General features: G+C 50.4%; 1 long non-coding RNA gene across 6 annotated transcripts in view; it reads right to left on the bottom strand.

Moving 5' to 3' along the window:
* Positions 1-1,556: 1,556 nt before the first annotated feature.
* The window catches only part of LOC128154194 (uncharacterized), a 72,226-nt gene continuing 56,634 nt past the window's right edge, over positions 1,557-17,148 (bottom strand). For 2 of the 6 annotated variants that reach the window (XR_008239283.1, XR_008239286.1), the window contains 2 exons: positions 9,624-10,582; positions 5,800-9,504 (listed from right to left, as the gene is read on the bottom strand). This is a non-coding gene — a long non-coding RNA (uncharacterized LOC128154194). Of the gene's footprint in view, positions 2,759-5,476; positions 5,574-5,799; positions 9,505-9,623; positions 10,583-17,148 lie in introns of those variants that run through there. The other 4 variants (XR_008239284.1, XR_008239285.1, XR_008239287.1 and 1 more) reach the window with 4 other exon arrangements.

Raw genomic sequence — 17,148 nt, 5'->3', positions numbered from 1 at the left:
CGCCCGGTGGCCGCGCCTGGGGGTGCCCGCCTCCGTCCCCTCTTCCCTTCTACCGGCTCTCGGGGAACTCCCTGGGGCTGCCCTGGCCCGGCTCGCCTCCGGCGGACCGGCAGCCTGCCGCGGCGGCCGCTTCGCAGCTTCCTGTCCCGCCACCCCCGGGAGGCCAGCGGGCAGGAGGCACCCCCCGCCCCCGCCGGAGGGGATCGCTCGCCTCACCCGCGGTCCCGGCGCTCGCCCGCTGCCGCCGAGACCCGCGCCCTGCGCGCCGCCACGCTGCTCCCGGGGACCGCGCATGCGCCGGAGGGGCCAGAGCCGGCGCGCGAACGCCAGGCGGCCCCACGCGCAGGACGGCGCATGCGCCCGGGAGGCGCGTCCGCACGGCTGGTCGGGGAGCGGGCGCAGCGGGAAGCCCGCGGAAAACCACGCGAAACCGGCAACGCTCCTGAGTCTGACCTGGTCGGACTCCGGGGGCCGCGGCGGCAGCGAGGACTACGCCGCGCCCGAGAGCCACGCGGCTGCCCGGCCGCCGAAAACTACAGCTCCCGGCATGCCCCGGGAGGCAGCCTGCCCTGCTGCCTGACCCCGAGGGGACGCCGCTTCCGTTTCCGCCCACCCCCACGCCGGCGCAGCCGCAATCCCCGCCGGGCACCGAGCGCCGCTCCGGGCAGCTCCGGCGCGCTCCCGCCGCCGGCTCCGGACAGTCCCCGCCGCCGGCTCCGGCACGGCGCGGCACCCCCCGCCCGGCTCCGGGCAGCGCCCGCCGCCGCCGCTCCGGCACGGCGCGGCACCCCCCGCCCGGCTCCGGGCAGCGCCCGCCGCCGCCGCTCCGGCACGGCGCGGCACCCCCCGCCCGGCTCCGGGCAGCGCCCGCCGCCGCCGCTCCGGCACGGCGCGGCACCCCCCGCCGTCCTCCTCGGGGCTTTCCCCGGGACCCGCCGGGCGATTGCGCAGCCCCGCCACGGGGCCCGGGCCCCCCCCCGCCCCCCGCCCCCCGCCCACGTGCTCCCAGCCCCCCTGTGAGCCCCCAGGTCCCCCCCCGGCCTCGGCACAGGCGGCCCCCACCTCTCTCGGGCCACCGCCGCCTGGGACGTTCGCGGTCCGAGGGGCGACCCGCCCCGCTCACCTTCTCCCTCGGGACAGCCGCAGCCCGGCCACCGCTCCGCTCCCCCCTGGGCTCCCACCGGCCCCGCCACGGCCACCTGGGGCAGGGCAGTACCGGCCCCTCCCCCGGCAGCCCCCCCGTTACAGGGAGGGGCCGTCGCCATCAGCCTCACTGCCCGCACCTGGGGGTCCTCCAGCCCCGGCCCGCAGCTGGAGCCCAGCAGGAACAGGGGGGGCATCGCCCGACCCCCACAGCACCTCACCTCCGACTCCCCTGGGCTCCCTCACGGCCCCTCGCACCGTGCAAAGGGAGTGCAAACGCAGCCCGGAGGGCAAAGGGGACTGTCGGCGAGTGTTTATTCAGTCACGCACGTAACAGTCCTGTGAGCGAGTCTGCTCCGGGGCTCGGGGCCCCCGATGCTCCCCTGCCCCTGGGACACCACGGCAGCCGTTCCTGGAGCCGCACTCGTCGGGGTGGCAGGGAACAGCTGGTCAGCTGGCTCCTGGAGCCATGAGCTGCAGTTCTCCTTTCTGGGGCACGGCAAGGTAAAGGAGGGCTCCTGGGGCAAACCGAAAGGAAAACAGCTGATCGTGAAGAACACCAAAAAGCACCCAGAAAACCGTGGGAGAGGGGAGATACCTAAATGGAGAAGTTTGTGGCCCACTGCAAGACAAACACAGGGGGTGGAGGTTCACCAGAAGGCACATGGAGGACTTGGGGGCAACCCAAAATGTGAACTGAGGGTTCTGGGGCACACCAAAATGCAAACAGGGGTTACAAGATGCCTCCAAATTTAAGGACATCAGAAAGCAAACTGGGGGGCCTTATGGTGCAGCTAGATGAAAAAGGTGGTTCCTGCAGGGCAAGTGCAAGGCCCTGGGGTATATGGGAAGGCACGTGGAAGACCGAAAGGCATGCATCTCTACAGCTTTATTGTGTGTGTTTCTCTCCCTTCCACCTTGTTGGCATTGTTCCCACCACTCTATCCTCACCTTCATTATGGAATTTCTCATGTAAGGACAGCATGTAAGCTGAGACTTTTTAGTAACCAACTTTAATCTACTTGCCTTGCCAGATGTGCAGTGGCTGCTGGGGGAAAAAAAAAGTCTGAAAAAGTCTGAAAAAGTCCTGGGCATTACCAGGAGGGATATGGACGGTAACAGATCAAGAAGCTACTGTTTCACATCTCCAGAAAACCTTGGTGAATCCACATCCTCAGTACTGCATGCTGTCACATTCTCTGCATCTTATGAAGGACAAAGTTTAAGTTGGAAAGGTACAAAGCTACCATCTTGTGTAAGGTGAGCCTAAATAGGCTGCAGGTTCTAACATCCCTAACACTGGAGGAGGGCATGAGAGGAATGGACTGCAGAAAGAGGCAAGACTTATGTGCTCCTCCTAAATAGCATCTCCCGTTGCCACTGTTAGGGACAGAATGCTGGTGTAGACTTATGACGATAGCTCCAGCCCAGCAGGACATTTCGTATATTCTTAGGACATGCAGTACAGAGAAGAACGGAATGGAAAAGTGGTTGTGTTTTAATTACTTTGACAGCATCTGTCTTATGGACTGTTCTGCTAAATCAGTTTCTGTGTATCATAGTTAGACCTCTTTCTCCACTGAAACAGTAAATGCCAATCCCAATGGTTGAAACTCTGAAATGATTAGGAATGCCATAATTAGATTGCAGAGGAAAACATACCTGTACATTTTTGAGTGTCTAAACACAATATAGCTCAGAAATAAAGATAAAAATTTTATTTCCATGTTGGTAATAAAAATAATTCCATGATTTCTGTAAACCATCGCAGAAATGCTATAGTATAGAAAAGAGTTAACAACTTTAAACAGTTCACTAAATTAAATGAGTATGCATTACAAATAATATACTTTCTATTAAGGACAATTTCATTCACAAAATCCTTTCTGTCTGTACACTCAAAATGTTAATGGCTTCCATAAACGAATATCAGTATAAATTCCATATTTATTTAGGGTCTGACGATGACCACAGTTACATAAGCATAGTGTGACAGCAATAATATTACCACCTATATTTAATACTAGGATACTCTAAATGGTAATATAGAACCAAACAAGTATGTCTTTAATAATCTGCTATTCAAAGACTAATAATAAGCCTGTAACATGCAGCTTGGGATCTACCTGTAATTAGCATAGACTCAGTTAAATTACAGATCCTAACTGTAAAAACCCTGAGATACCACAATTTTAATCTATTATTCCCCAGGCTAAAATAATTGTGAGAACATAATGGCATTCACATTAAAAATTATATTCTTGCATAAGTTAACACAGAACTTTACCAAATACCAAAATGAATCTTGAAAATCTATTTAGTTTGCTTCTATGTATTTTGTGAATCCAGCACATTACGGTACTGTAGTCTTGCTACAATATAATTTTCCTGTATCCAGTTTCTAGATGGTGTACATAGCACAAGGATGAATACTTAAAAAAGGTCAGGTTTCCCTTCTGACTTCTTCCAAATAGTCATCTCTAGTCAACTACATGTATTTCATTATTCTACATTTTAAAGTACAGGTATAAAAGTACGTATTTATTTGTATTTGCAGTTGACTTGCTTTAATAAGATACAGAAAACTTTGCTTGCAATTCCTCACAAAAAGAATTTTGTGAAGAACAACTGTATTATTTCCAGATGACTGCAGTGTGTGATGATGTATGGCTCAAGTGATTATCTAAGGATTTGTCTATAACAACAGCAAGCTGCCCAGTCTGAGAAATTCACACATAGGTACGTTTCTTTGGCATGTGTTTTTTCCGTCTCCACAAAATGGTTTGCTGACAGTTTTTAAATGTGTGTGTAATTCAGTACCGAACAAGCTTACAGGGAACACCTGCAAAATTTTCAGTACTGATATTACTGATATTACTATAGGACACACATCGTTATTTTCAAGGCTCATCACTGTCGAAGACAAACATACAACTGTTTAAAAAGCAATGGACTAAACATATTAGTGCATTTCCTCTAAAAGCGCAGCACATATAAGCTATGAACGTCAACGTGATGATTCACACTGCGAGCGCTGTTTACGTTCCTTTTTTTGTTGGTGTCACAAGATTAGGAAAATTGCCTGTTACTACCAAAAAAGAAGGGACCAAGAGGCAGCCCTAAGGCCACAGGCAAATGTGCTAAAATACCCACGAAAAACTCTAAACTTTCACAAGCCAGCACAAAACCAGGCTCCTGTACCTCGTGAGTAATAAAAGTCACATAGTTGCACGTGGGCAGCAGGATGCGGCCTAGGCCGGTTTCTTCTAAAGTACCAAAGCACAGATTTCTACCGAGGTACTTCCAAACGTCTTCGTGAGCACAAGGGTTGCCGAGCAGCGTGCCACGCCGCAGGCAACGCCACTGCCGCCAGCCGGGGGAGCGCGGCGCCTGGACAAGCGGCGCTGCGGACTGCCCCCGGCAAACGCGGGGCGGTACTGCGGACGGGCCGCTCGCGCATGCGCAGAGCAGCCTCCGCCCCTCACAGGCGGCAGCAGGTGGCAGCAGACCCCGGCGGGAGGCCGACCCCGGCCGCGCTCGCCGCCGAGCAGCCCGGCGACACGGAGGAACGCCACCGAACACAGACTGGCTATGCTGACGGTCACTCTAAGCCCCAGGACCGGGTGATGAGCATCAGCGCTACCTTACCCGCTACCGAAACACCGCGCGAGTTGACCAAACGCGCCGAGCAGCAACGTCCACGCCGGACCCCGGATGGTGCACTACGCATGCGGGAGTCTGATGGCGGCAGTCCCGGCACGGCCGGCCCCAATGCGCATGCGTCCTGCCGGCAGCTACGCTACTAGGCCGTCGTCGCGCGGGAGCAGCGGTGCGCCGCAGGCCGCTGCGCACTTGCGTACGCTGGCTGGCTGCGGTACTCGGTGTACGGGCGGAAAGGTTGCGGGGAGCGCGGCCACTCACGCTGCCTGCCTGCTGCGCTGTGTAAAAATCACGTGGCAGAAAGAGTGGGCCATACAGATGACACGCTGCATGCGCGATGGGGCGGCCCGCAGTACCACAGCGCAACGGGAGAGGGCAACACCGGGCACGGCGAACGAAAACTCGCACGCGTCATCCCATCGCCCGCAGCACTGACCTCCCATGGCGCAAGGGCACCCACGAGCACGCTGCGCATGCGTGAAGCCACAGGCTGCGACCCCGGCCAGACTCCGATCGAGCGAGGGCAGCCGCGAGCACGTCAAGCTGCGGGGCACAGACCAGCGCTTTCTGGCTGCGGAACCGTCGGACAGTTACGCGAGTGCTCCGAAGAGCTCTGCTCGCTCACATGTGCATAGGAGCGCCCTCACCCCCTGAGTCACACTGTATGCTACCTCCACACCTGCGCGGTGTCCCGGGGACGGGCAGTCTGCTCCACAGAGCTGACAAACAGGCCCAAGCGCAGTGAGACTGCACAGACCATCTTGCAGACACTGGGAAGAGACAATGGCCAAAGACAGTCCGTGCTTCTGGTCCATGAGGACCAAAGGAGGGCAGCAGCGACTACCGGGGCTGCAGTGCGCAGGAGCGAGCCGGCGTACTTCAGTGCCAGGCTTTTCGAGGGCAACGGCCGCAGCGCACATGACAGCTGGGCATATGGCCACCTGCACTGCGGGCGGGCAAGCGCCTGTGGGCAGCAGCAAGCGAGGCCAAGGTCCCACCTCACAGGAGAGACTGTCCAGTCCCTTAATCATCCCTGTGGCCTTTCGTTGGACTCTTGCCAGCATTTCCATGTCTCTCTTGCACTGGGGAGCCCAGAACTGGACACAGCTCTCCATGTGTGGCCTCACCAGTGCTGAGCAGAGGGGAAGAATCACCTCCCTCATCCTGCTGACAATACTTTGCCTAGTGCAGCTCAGGACACCCTCAGCCTTCTTTGCAGCAATGGCACATTTTTGGCTCATGCTGCTTTCCAGCTGGGGGGCCATCAACATGTACTGGTGCATGGGGTTGTTCCTCCCCAGGTACAGGACTCTGCACTTCCCCTTGTTGAACTTCATGAGGTTCAGCCCATTTCTCCAGCCTGCATTTGCAGAACAGGCCCTGCAACCAGTCTGCCTATCTGGGATCAGGCCACTGGCAGAAGGCCAGCCAGCCAGTCATAAAACACCCTCTGCCCCTCAGTCCTTGCATTTGCCCTTACTGTGCTGAGTCTAGATACTGGATGCCATTCCATTTGAAAGACAGCGAGAGAAGGCAGTGAGAAGAACAGGAGATGAGGAGGAGCAGAGTCTGACCTTAACCCTCCTCAGGTCACTGCTGCTCTGCTGTGGATGCCAGTTAGGGTAAGATGAAGGTCTCGCTAACCACCAGCTCTCAAAACCAGTTCACGCTCAAAAGGTTTCCAAATACACTTCTCCTGCTGCATAAGGCAGGGCAAGCATTGTGCCCTTCAAAATGCTGGTTATGACAGTTTTTCTGTAATTTCCCCACTTTGCTTGCTTCAGTCAGCATTCACAGATTGGCAGTGAAGCTCACTGAGCAGAGCTTTAGCAAAGAGCCCTCCATACTTAACATTTGATTGCTCAACAAGCCTGTGGGAAGGAACTCAAAGACTCTGAAACAACTCTCCCAAAAGAGACCAGGTCTGGGCATCGCCAAGCTGTCTGAAAAACATGGCAAACACCTCAAGGCACCCCACCACGGCCCCAGGGAACCACCAAAATCTTCAGACACTCAAGATGACCCCTGCACTAGCCCAAATGTGGGAGCAAAGTGGTAGGAACTGCCCTGAAGACCCCCAAATGAGCACCCCCACACTGAGAACAGAGCTCAAAGGTGAGTAAAAGCCCCAGGAGCTCCTGCAAACCTACCGGAAACCCTGACAAAGTCCCAGAGATCACAGTACCCGCAGACCCACAAGTGTTCCCCCACAGGCCCCTGGAACAGTCTGACAGAGGTGACCAGAGTACTTCAGGGATCCCAGGCTCCCTGGAAGCAGAAAGAGCCACAGAGGACCCAGAAAAACCTGCTCTGCAGACCCCAAAACATCTCCACAGGCACACAGAGTCAGGGGAAGAGCCTCCCGTACCACAAAACATGCAAGCACATGCATGCACACACACATGCAGACACATTCTGCATACCTGGCATAGCCCCAGTGAGGGAGCAGCTCTGCCTCATGGCCAGCACAAACATGGGCACATACACCCACCCACAGACAGTTAACTTCTCCACCTGTCCAGCAGACAGATGCCATGACCAGGGGAAGAGGGATGGGTAGGGCACTACAGGCGTAACAGCCTCCCATACAGACATTGGTGCATGCACGCTCGTCCATGAACACTGGTACAGCTGACAACACAGACACCAGCATGGAAAAAAGCACTGTGCAGTAATCCTGCAGGCATATGCAGGCACTCCCCTCAGCACCACAATGCACCCAACAGCCCAGACACACACAGCATCCCATCTCCTCCACACGCTACCCCCCACAAACCTTTCGTCACATGCACAGGTAACCGCAAACCTGCACCCAAGACCCCACTACAGACCCAAGCAGCCAAGCCCAGCCCAGCCCACATGTCACCCACTGAACAACCTGCTCAGGTAATTGCACTCACCCCTTGGTGCTTCCGTTTGCAGCCTCCATCCTTCCTCGCACCCTGCCTGCTTCTTCCATACTCTAAAGCCTGATGGTGCCCCACCAGAGCAGGTGTGATTCTTGGAGAGAGCTGACTAATGAATCCAGAAGCTGCTGTCGGTTTCAAAGCACATTTTTTTTCCCCACTTTCCTGGGCCAGGGCAAGTGGAAGTGCTGCCAGGAGAGAGACAACTGACTCTGACCACAGGCGGCCAGAGGAATATTACAGGGAGCATGCTAGGCTGAGAGAAATCACACCTTGCAGAGAAGCAAGGGACTACACTCTGCTCCCCTCTGCCTCTGACAGCCCCACGCTCATCCAACAAAACATAGCTGTGCAGCAGTGCTAGGGGACTGCCGAGTTGATGCGGTCATGTTGCAGGCAGCAAGGAGGACCCCAATACAGTTTGAGCATAGTAGGAAGCACATCAGCCTCCAGCAGAGCCTATATTGGAGTCAGGCTGGGAGCCACCTGGCTGAGCCTCACTCTTTCCCCGATGTAATCTAACTTTGGTGTTAACTGACAAAAAAGTGAAGTCAAGGGCTAGCTTGTGCTTGTCTTACTGCAATGGGAAAAGGAAATGCTGGTGAACCTCAGGGAGCGACCCATCCTCTGCTGCTGCTGGGTCTCTGAATGGTCTGTGCCTCAGTCCCAGCCGTGTCCAGCCATCCATCCCGTTCTCCTCTGGCACGGGACCAAGGGCACACAGGACCACGTGGGCACCAAGAAGCCAACTTCAACCGGTGAAGGGAGATAAAGAGACATCTGGAGTCATGGGGGTTTGGGGGCAGGATTGTGGGTGGTTTGCAGTTGCTGTGAGTACTGGAGCATTGTTTGGGGTGGACTTGAAGGGGAATGAAAGCAGGATTGGGGATGGGGGTTTACAGTTTACAGCAGGCTTCAGGGGTGCTGTCAGAGACATTGGTGGTCTTGGGCAGGCCTTAGGGGCAGTTTTAAGATTGTAGGAGGGGATTGGTTCAGGTTTGGGGGTGGTTTTGAGGTCCAGGGATTCAGAGGTTGGTGGTGGTCTTGGGGCAGGTTTTAGTGGCTAGGGGCTTCGGGGGCTGGATTGAGTAGCACCTGCAGAGCCCTCGGGGTGACAAAGCTTGCAAGCAGCAGGTCAGGGTAGGGGCTATCTACCAGAGGGGTTCTAAATGCGTGCAGGTGACAGTGCCTTGGGTACCACCTGTGGCTAGTGATATTGCAGGAGAAGTCCTGGGGGACCCCAGAAGAAGCATTGTCTTCAAGTACATTGCGGGGGAACCCAGTGGAAACATCAGGGACCTTGTTGGAGATTAAAAGCCCACACCCCTTATTCCTTCAGACCCATCTCCCATTCCCCTCCATGTGCGTTTGGCACAGAGCAGCCCTCGCCAAGATCTAGCCCTACTCACCCCTCACTCGCCCAGCATGCAGGGCCCTCCCCACACTGACGTGCCTGGGCTCAGCACGAGGACTCCATGCCAAAAGCCCGCTTGCAGGCCTGAGGCAGAACCCTGGGTTCAGCCACGGTATTTTTCCATTCCTTGTGCGTTATGCCCCCTCAGACCTTCCTATAAACAATGCTTAACAACCATTCCTTCAGCTTTTAACAACTTAAGTGCTGATGGCATTTAGTTAGCTCTTCCTCTCTCAAACACTCCTTGCTCTTTTCTTTTCTGTTTGCTACCCCTTCTAGGCCCCTTCTATACTTACGTACTTCCTTAGAAAAACGTCACTGACATGAACAAATCAGGTCACACTGCTTCTCTTCCAAGTTTTTGGTCCTCAGATGATTACCCTGCAAAAGAAACAAATCTACCCAGCCTAGTCTCACTGTTTCAGAGTTAGTTTGGGAGCACTGAGGCGGGGTTTGAGGATGTCTTAGGTGTTTTGGGGTAGGATTTAGTTGGTGCTCACCTTAGCTGGCACCTCCAGTCTGTACATGGGTGTGGGAGTGGTCCCTGGCTGTCTACGCCTGAGGGTCTAAAGATCTGAAGGGAGGGGTGGCAGAAAGGGGGAAAGAGGAGGAAGAAAGAAAAAAGAAAAGAGGGATGGGAGGGACAAGGGAAGGCGAATTTGTAAGACGGGGAGGAAGGGGGGAGAAGGAGAAATGGGGGGCAAGTGTGAGAGGAAAGGAGAGAAGGGATTAGATTGGATATTAGGAAAAAATTCTTTACTGAAAGGGTTGTCAGGCATTGGAACAGGCCGCCCGGGGAAGTGGTGGTGTCACCATCCCTGGAGGTATTCAAAAAACACGTAGACAAGGCACTTCGGGACATGGTTTGGTGGGCCTGGTGGTGTTGGGTTGACGGTTGGACTCGATGACCTTAAAGGTCTTTTCCAACCTAAATGATTCTATGATTCTAAGGGGGAAGGAAAGAGAGAAGAAAGAATGGCAGGGAAAATGGGGGTGAGACAGGGAAAGGAAACAAGGACGGAAGTAAGAAATAGAGTGGGGAGAGGAAGGGAAGGGAAGGGAAGAGGGCAAAAAAGCAGGTGGGAAGTGAAGAAAAGAGGGAAGAAGAGGAAGGGAGGGTGAGGGGAAATGAGTTACTGCGAGAAGCAACCTGCGGGACCGAGCACAGGGCGCGGCTACACCCCGCGCTCCGCAGCGGCCGGGGAAGCGAGGGGGCAGGGGCAGTGCGCGAACCCGAAGTGCCGCCGGGACCGGGAGGGCGGCGCACCCCCCCCGCCCCCCGCCCGCAGCGCCGGGAGGAGCGCGCCGGGCGCCGCCCCGCCGGGGCGCGGTGCACGTCCGGAGGTCCGGGGCGGCTGCCGGCGGGAGGAGCTGTCCTTCGGCTCGCCGTGGTCCGAGGGGCGGCTCGGCGCAGTCTGCTGGGTAGTGCCTCCGCCGGGCTGCTCTCGGCCGCGCAGCGCTACAGAAAAAAAGATCGACCTTTGTGAGAATTTTGAAGACGAGGGGAGGGACAGGGGTGGTTTTTAAGCGGTTCTAAGGGAAGATTTGTTCAAAGATCGAAGATGGTAATGGTCGTTTGAGAATGTCTTTGAGATCACGGATGGGATGCTGTGAAAAAACGCTGGCTGCATGTCTCAAGACAGCGATAGATGGTTCTCGGTCTGGAACTTGGTGGGAGATGCTGGGAAGGATAAGGAAGCGAATAAATAGGGGATTCGAAGTCTCCAAGAGCAGCGGTGGAGCTGTGACCGAGGCATGCCAGAGCTTTGAAGGCAGGAAGGGGCTACGCTTCCAGGCTGTTCTTCTGGTGCTTTGAGGTACTAGACGGGTGTCAGTGTGTAAGGTTTTACCCATCACCCCCTTGAAAAGTTATTTCTTTTCTGCTTTGCTGCACTGCCAGCTGCAAGCTAGATGCTCATTTCCTAGGTGGTACCCTAAAAACACCAGTGTTGCTGTGACCGTAACTCAATTCTAAAACAGCTGTCCCAAACTAGATCTCTGTACTGTTGTCCAACGTGGTATCTTCTATGCAGAGAGATTATTTTCTTTCTTTTTTTAATGGATATCAGCACTAACACTGTGCAGGACTGAGTGCTAGATGGACATCTCTGCTAATTAAATTAAAAGTATGGACTGAAAATATGTACGCCAAGTGGAAGCCAAGCATCAAAAGTAACTTCAGCCTTTATCTTGAAGAGACAATAAGGTGACAGTAAATTCTAATGTCCTTTAAAGTGTTACAAGATTCTTGTTGTTTCTCTACAAATCAGCTTGTCATTTTGCAGTTCTGCTGCTGACACAAAGTTTGTGGAGGAAGAAATTAAGACCTTAGAAGGTGTGTGTCATGCTACACTGACTTTTGAGTCGTCCACTCACACTGTATAAATATTTCTTCTGTCACGCTGCCTCACAGGGTTACTGACAGAAGTTTTGCCTAGATGTTGTGAAAAACTCATGCAATAGAAATCTCAAGTTAGTGCAGAGAAGAAATATATTGAATAATTTCTGAAGTAAAACACAGACTAAACAGAAAATAAAATCTTTTTTTTAATAGAGGTGAGCGGTCTGGTAGACATCCTAGGGCTTTATCAGACAATGCTTTATGCATTTTGAATTTACTGTCAGTTGCTGATGAGGCTTTGCTTAGAATCTCTTCCTTTGTGTTTGACTCTGAGGTTGCTGGGTTTTTAATATGTTGTTCGCTTGCACCATCTTTGGTGCTTAGGAAATTTACCATTAAAATTTTGGTCCTCATGAAATACAATTTTTTTTCTTCTCCTTAAGAAATAATGAGCATAAGGAAATCACACCAGTGAGTTGGGTTGAATAAGCTCAAAACCACTGCCTCCATACCCTCTCCAAAAAGCTAGCCCTGCACAGAATTCCACCTCATATTCCATCAGATGTTCTTCCTTTCCCCTCCTTCCATGTTTGTCCCTGATCAGACAGCTCAGACCAGTCCATGCCATGCTCCAACCCCGCTCACCCTTCGCCCACCCAGCACGCAGGGCTCTCCCCTCATTGATGTGCCAAAAGCCTGCCTGTGGGCCCAACTGCCTCCTCACAGCTCCAAGGTGTCTGTGTCTGTAGGACCGAGAGTACAGGCACCAGCCCATATTGGGAAGGAACCTCAGACCAGAAGGGGAGAAGAAAAGCTGGGGAGGATCAAATAGGCCACCCAGGCTAACCCCAGGCTGCCTGCAGCCATTGCTGGGTGGTGTCATCCTCCCCTTTCCCTAGCACCTTCTGGCAGGGTCATCCTCAGTGCGTGGACAAGAGAAATCCTGGTGACAAAGAGGAACATGTTTGCCATGGCCTTTATCCACCACAGGCAAGGAAAAACTCACCCCAGGCTCCGGCAATGTTCAATTTTGAGTGCTTTGTGCTCCCTGGCATAAAGGTGATCAAATAAACTATAGTATGTATTGATTTGAATACGACTACTGAAGGAGGAAGGGGAATCTCAGGAGATAGGAGAGTCTCTTCTTGCCTCTCCTTTCTCTCCCCAGGAGCACCTCTTAAAAGAGAAATACTTAGGCTGGGTTTACAGGGGGATGTCCTGTCTGACCCCTTCCCACCCACCCTTTCCCTCACTCCAGTGTCTGATCTATTCTGTGGGCTTCATTAGCTAAATTAAGAGGAGTCCCAGTATCATTTAACACGTGGTCCCTGACAGAGCAGGAGAAAACACTGGTTGGAGGGGGGGTGTTGATCTGTGTGTTATCTTGATTCCACCCACCCCACTCCCCTCAAAGACACCAAAGGATCCCCAGGAACCCTACAGTAATCCAACAAATCCTGGAAGCACTCCCTCCTACAATCCTTAGTGGCCTCAGAGATGCTGCATAACCTTGTCTGTGGGACAGCTTATCCAGGACAACTTCTACTGTGTGCAAGCAGCACAAAAGGAGTGTCTACACAGAGTGTAAAGCAGACAAGAACTAGGATTTACTGGGCTAGCAGGATATGCTCACTGCCTATCTTCACCATGACCATGCTGACAAAATCCAAACAATTGCCACTGCCCAGGCAGCTACTGCTCAGAGAAGGACTGGCTTCTGCTTCTGGTGTTTCTGAGACACTAGCTGCCAATTCCTAAAGTTTTCCTTCAAAATTACTGAGATTTTTACTATTTCAATGCTTTCTGTGGGTCTCTGTGGGTAGGTAACCACCACGAACCCTCTTTCTCAAACCCTTGAGGTACTACCCAGCCCCATTTCAGGCTCATGGGTCTGTGATTCCACTATCTTTTCCACATTGCTATACAGTATATACTTCCTCACAGCTCTCTCCAACAACTTAGCAATTTCCTGAGAAGTCTGAGTGCATATAATGAAACTATCAAAACCAAATCTTGAATCAGACCACAGAGAGATGAACCCTGGATAGTGAAGGAAGAAGATAACAAATCTTACTTAAGGGTTAGAGTTCAAGAGTTGTATCTTTCAGGAGTTTATAATTTACTTTAGCAAACCACAAAATACTAAACACAGAGTCTGAATCCTAAATGATAAAGCATGAGGCCTGAGAGTACAGTGATCGATAAACCATAAGCCTTGGATCATAGTGATATCCTGTAAGTCATAAACTCCTGGCAATATATGGCAAACACTGAAGGCTAAACCATCAACACTAAGCAATAACCACTAAAGCTGGGTGAAAACCTGGAAATGTTGTTAGAGTTGTTTTACAACTTTTTTGTTTTGTTTTTTTGTTTTTCCAAAGGGGAGTGCAGAATAGTAGCTTCTGGCTGCAAAATGTTATTTCTGAGAAGTCTCATACACTATTAACATATTTAACATGTTTACAATTCCAAAGACCTTTTCCTATTCTGAATAAAGGCATTGAATGGTACTTTGTATGACCAGCCTCAGGAAAAAAAGGGGTCAAAACAATGCTGAATTACATGTGAGATAATATTAACTCAAATCAAAGGTTACTTTTAGCATTCAGAATCGGCAGAGTGATTAGTAAAAGCCAAGACAGTTGACTGATAGCTATTGCTGGTGTAAATGGGTTCCAGGGCAGAATTGGGAGTACTTGTTACCACATCTAAGGGAGAAAAGATATTACAGAGAACATTCCTAACTACACGCAATTCCTTAGCTATAGCTATTGCAAACAACTATACATGGTATATAGGGAAAGCTAACAAGAACTACCATACTGGTTATGCAGAGAACACTTCAGGATACTTGTACATACTAGAAAGTTTGGGGGTTTTGGGGGGGGGGGGGGGGGGGGAACAAACACAACAGCTTTTATGATCTTATCTAAGCTGACACTTTCAACACGAAGTTGAAACAGAAAATTTCCGTGCCTTTATGTGCCTCTTTGCAATAGGTAATATCCCAAATTCAATCTGATTAAAAAAAATTACATAAGGGTTTTTTTATGGGTAACTAACTGTATGATACTTTGCAGTATAGGCTTAGGGAAGTCTCACAGTACTCCCATATTACCAGAGACACAAAAAAAGGCATTGTGATAAACATAAAAATAAAAGCCAAGTTATGACCAAATAACACCTCTGATGGAAGACAAAGAATTCTGATAGACCCAGTAATTTTCTGATGGTTCTTTCGCTCAAAACAATTACTTCATTTTTCATGAAGCTGCATCATCCAGCCTCAACAGCTAAACTCGACAAGCATTTTTGCCTCCTGGGGTTTTCCAGGGGTTATTTTGACTACTGATAAAGCCTGTAGTGTTATGAAATTAAGTCACATTAAGTGAATTGAACAGAGAGCATTAATCTGGGCAAATTACTTCCAACAATTAGGAAACCATGGCTGTAGCAAAGTCAGACAATAGTTTCCATTAGCGAACAGAAAAATAATGCCATATATAACCTCCTTTCTCTTAGACCCTACAGCTCAAGGAAGGTTTTTGTTCTACTGTGATACAGCTCAGAAAAAATTTCCTGGATCTCTGGTTGAGTAGATGCCTAGCTTTCCCTATTAAGTTATCCATAAGTGCCTGGGATGATGGGTGAAAACTCTTTTCTTTTGGAGCACCCTGAATTCCAGCTGAGGGGGAAGGTATGGGAAGAAGAGAGAAACATGTAGCATTCTTTTATTTGTTTTGAACAACTGCCATTGGAAGTTAAACCTAACTGGTTACATTCCTTGTGCATATTTACAAGCTTTTCTTGGCAGAGATGCATTTAGGCTAGAGATAATACGGAAAGAGAAGTTTCCACAGGTCAAAAGCTCCTGTTCTCCCCTGTCCTCTTTTGAGATGTTTCTCTTGTATTTAAGCCATCCGATCAACTGCATTGAATACACACCTCTAGTCAACAGCTTCTAAGATTGCCAGAACACTGACTTTCCACCTATTCCCATGTTCTCATTGTTTACTGTTCCTGACACCCACTCGCTTTGCTAAAGATGTGTCTGCTGCCTCCACCAGTGTTTTCAGCCACACTGATTCTCCTTCCTCTCTTGAATGCACATGGAAAATAGATTTCTCTATTCTGCTAAAAATAGTTCCCCCATTTTATAAAAGATGCATCAGATAGACATACAACCCTTGCTTAGATAGCCCTTATTTTTTCCTACAGTGACTGAGCTTTAGTGACTTTATAAGTGAATTTCAGGCAGTATTTCCATTTCAATTATTTACTGTCAAAAGGCTTTTTTTTTTTCCCAGACTGAATCTGTAGTGCAGCAGAGAGTTAAAAAAAAGAAAGCCTCTTACCATTGTCTGTCTTTATTATCTACGCAGCCCACATTCACAGAAAATTAAACACATCAGTATAGACTCTGAGAACAGTCACCCATGTTATTTATCTTACTAGAAAATGCTTTTGAGACACATTTACAGGAAGTCCCCTTATGATAACTCCCTTGAGTAAGTGTGTTTCTCCACTGAGTTCCTTTGTATTACCAAGGACAGAGAGTTTTGCAGTTAAGATACTTCCCTATTAGGTCCTCTTGATTTCTGAACATGTAATCCCAAATTGGGTATCAGTGTGACAGATTATAATACCAAGTGTTGCAATGTTAAACTGGTCCTCCTCCCTTCTTTTTGGACTGTCAGTAAAGCACAGCAATACTACTGAGCACTGCCACTCATGCTTTGTGGCCTTGGACAAACCTCCCTGTTTGTCCTGTGTGGAGCGAAGAAAAAAGTATGCAACATGACAGACCCAAGCATCCAAAAGAAAAGTGAGAAGTCCTCAAGTGTTACGCATAGTATCACAATAATCTTTCCAAAAGCATTATTGGTGGGACACACGCATCAGGCCCCGTAGAGGAAAAGGCTAGTGGATTTATCCAAATGCTTTCAGTAAATGCTCAGCTCTATCCACCAGTAAGCAATATTTCTAAACTGGCAGTCTGAGAAGAAAAATCTCTGTTATGACAGCATTTTTCATTCTGATCACCAGAAAGTTTGTGCTGAATGTTGAAGACAAAAACAAAGCCTTCATTTAGGCAACTACGGAGAGTGCCTCATTCATGAGAGAAGGAGAAAAGGAATCAGGAAGATAATATGACATTTCACAGGCATGCAAATCTCACTGAATAGCAGTTGCAAGAGCGCTTTTCTGAAATATTATCCGTAGTAAATTGCCTGCACACAGTCTATTCACAGATGTCTTTGCTCTGCCAATCTAAAGTAGCTATTCTCTCAGTAGTTTAAGAGTAAATACACACTTGTGACGCATCCAGATATCACTGACTGCATTCAAGTGTCTATCATACAAAAACACTCTTGAGTTCAGTGAGGCACTCTCAAGCACAAAAATTTTTTGGTTCTTAAAAGGTCAGTAATGACAGCTTCATTTTACTGTTCTGTGCTGAGGATTTTTTCCATGCAAAGCTCTAGTGTTGTCTGAGAGAACGGTACAGAACGAGCTCTCCCAGCTGTAGAAGTAATAGTTTTAAGTCAACAACCTCTGTCTGCTCAAAACCAGCTGTGACATGGCCCTCAAATGACAGAATCTGCCTCAAAAAATTCACTAGACTATCTGTTCTGTAAGACCAACTCCCCAGACTGTCACAGCTTTCAATGGAAAATACA

This window comes from Harpia harpyja, chromosome 19, assembly GCF_026419915.1.
Source record: "Harpia harpyja isolate bHarHar1 chromosome 19, bHarHar1 primary haplotype, whole genome shotgun sequence".
Taxonomy (NCBI): domain Eukaryota; kingdom Metazoa; phylum Chordata; class Aves; order Accipitriformes; family Accipitridae; genus Harpia; species Harpia harpyja.
This window is presented reverse-complemented; position numbering and strand designations above follow the sequence as displayed.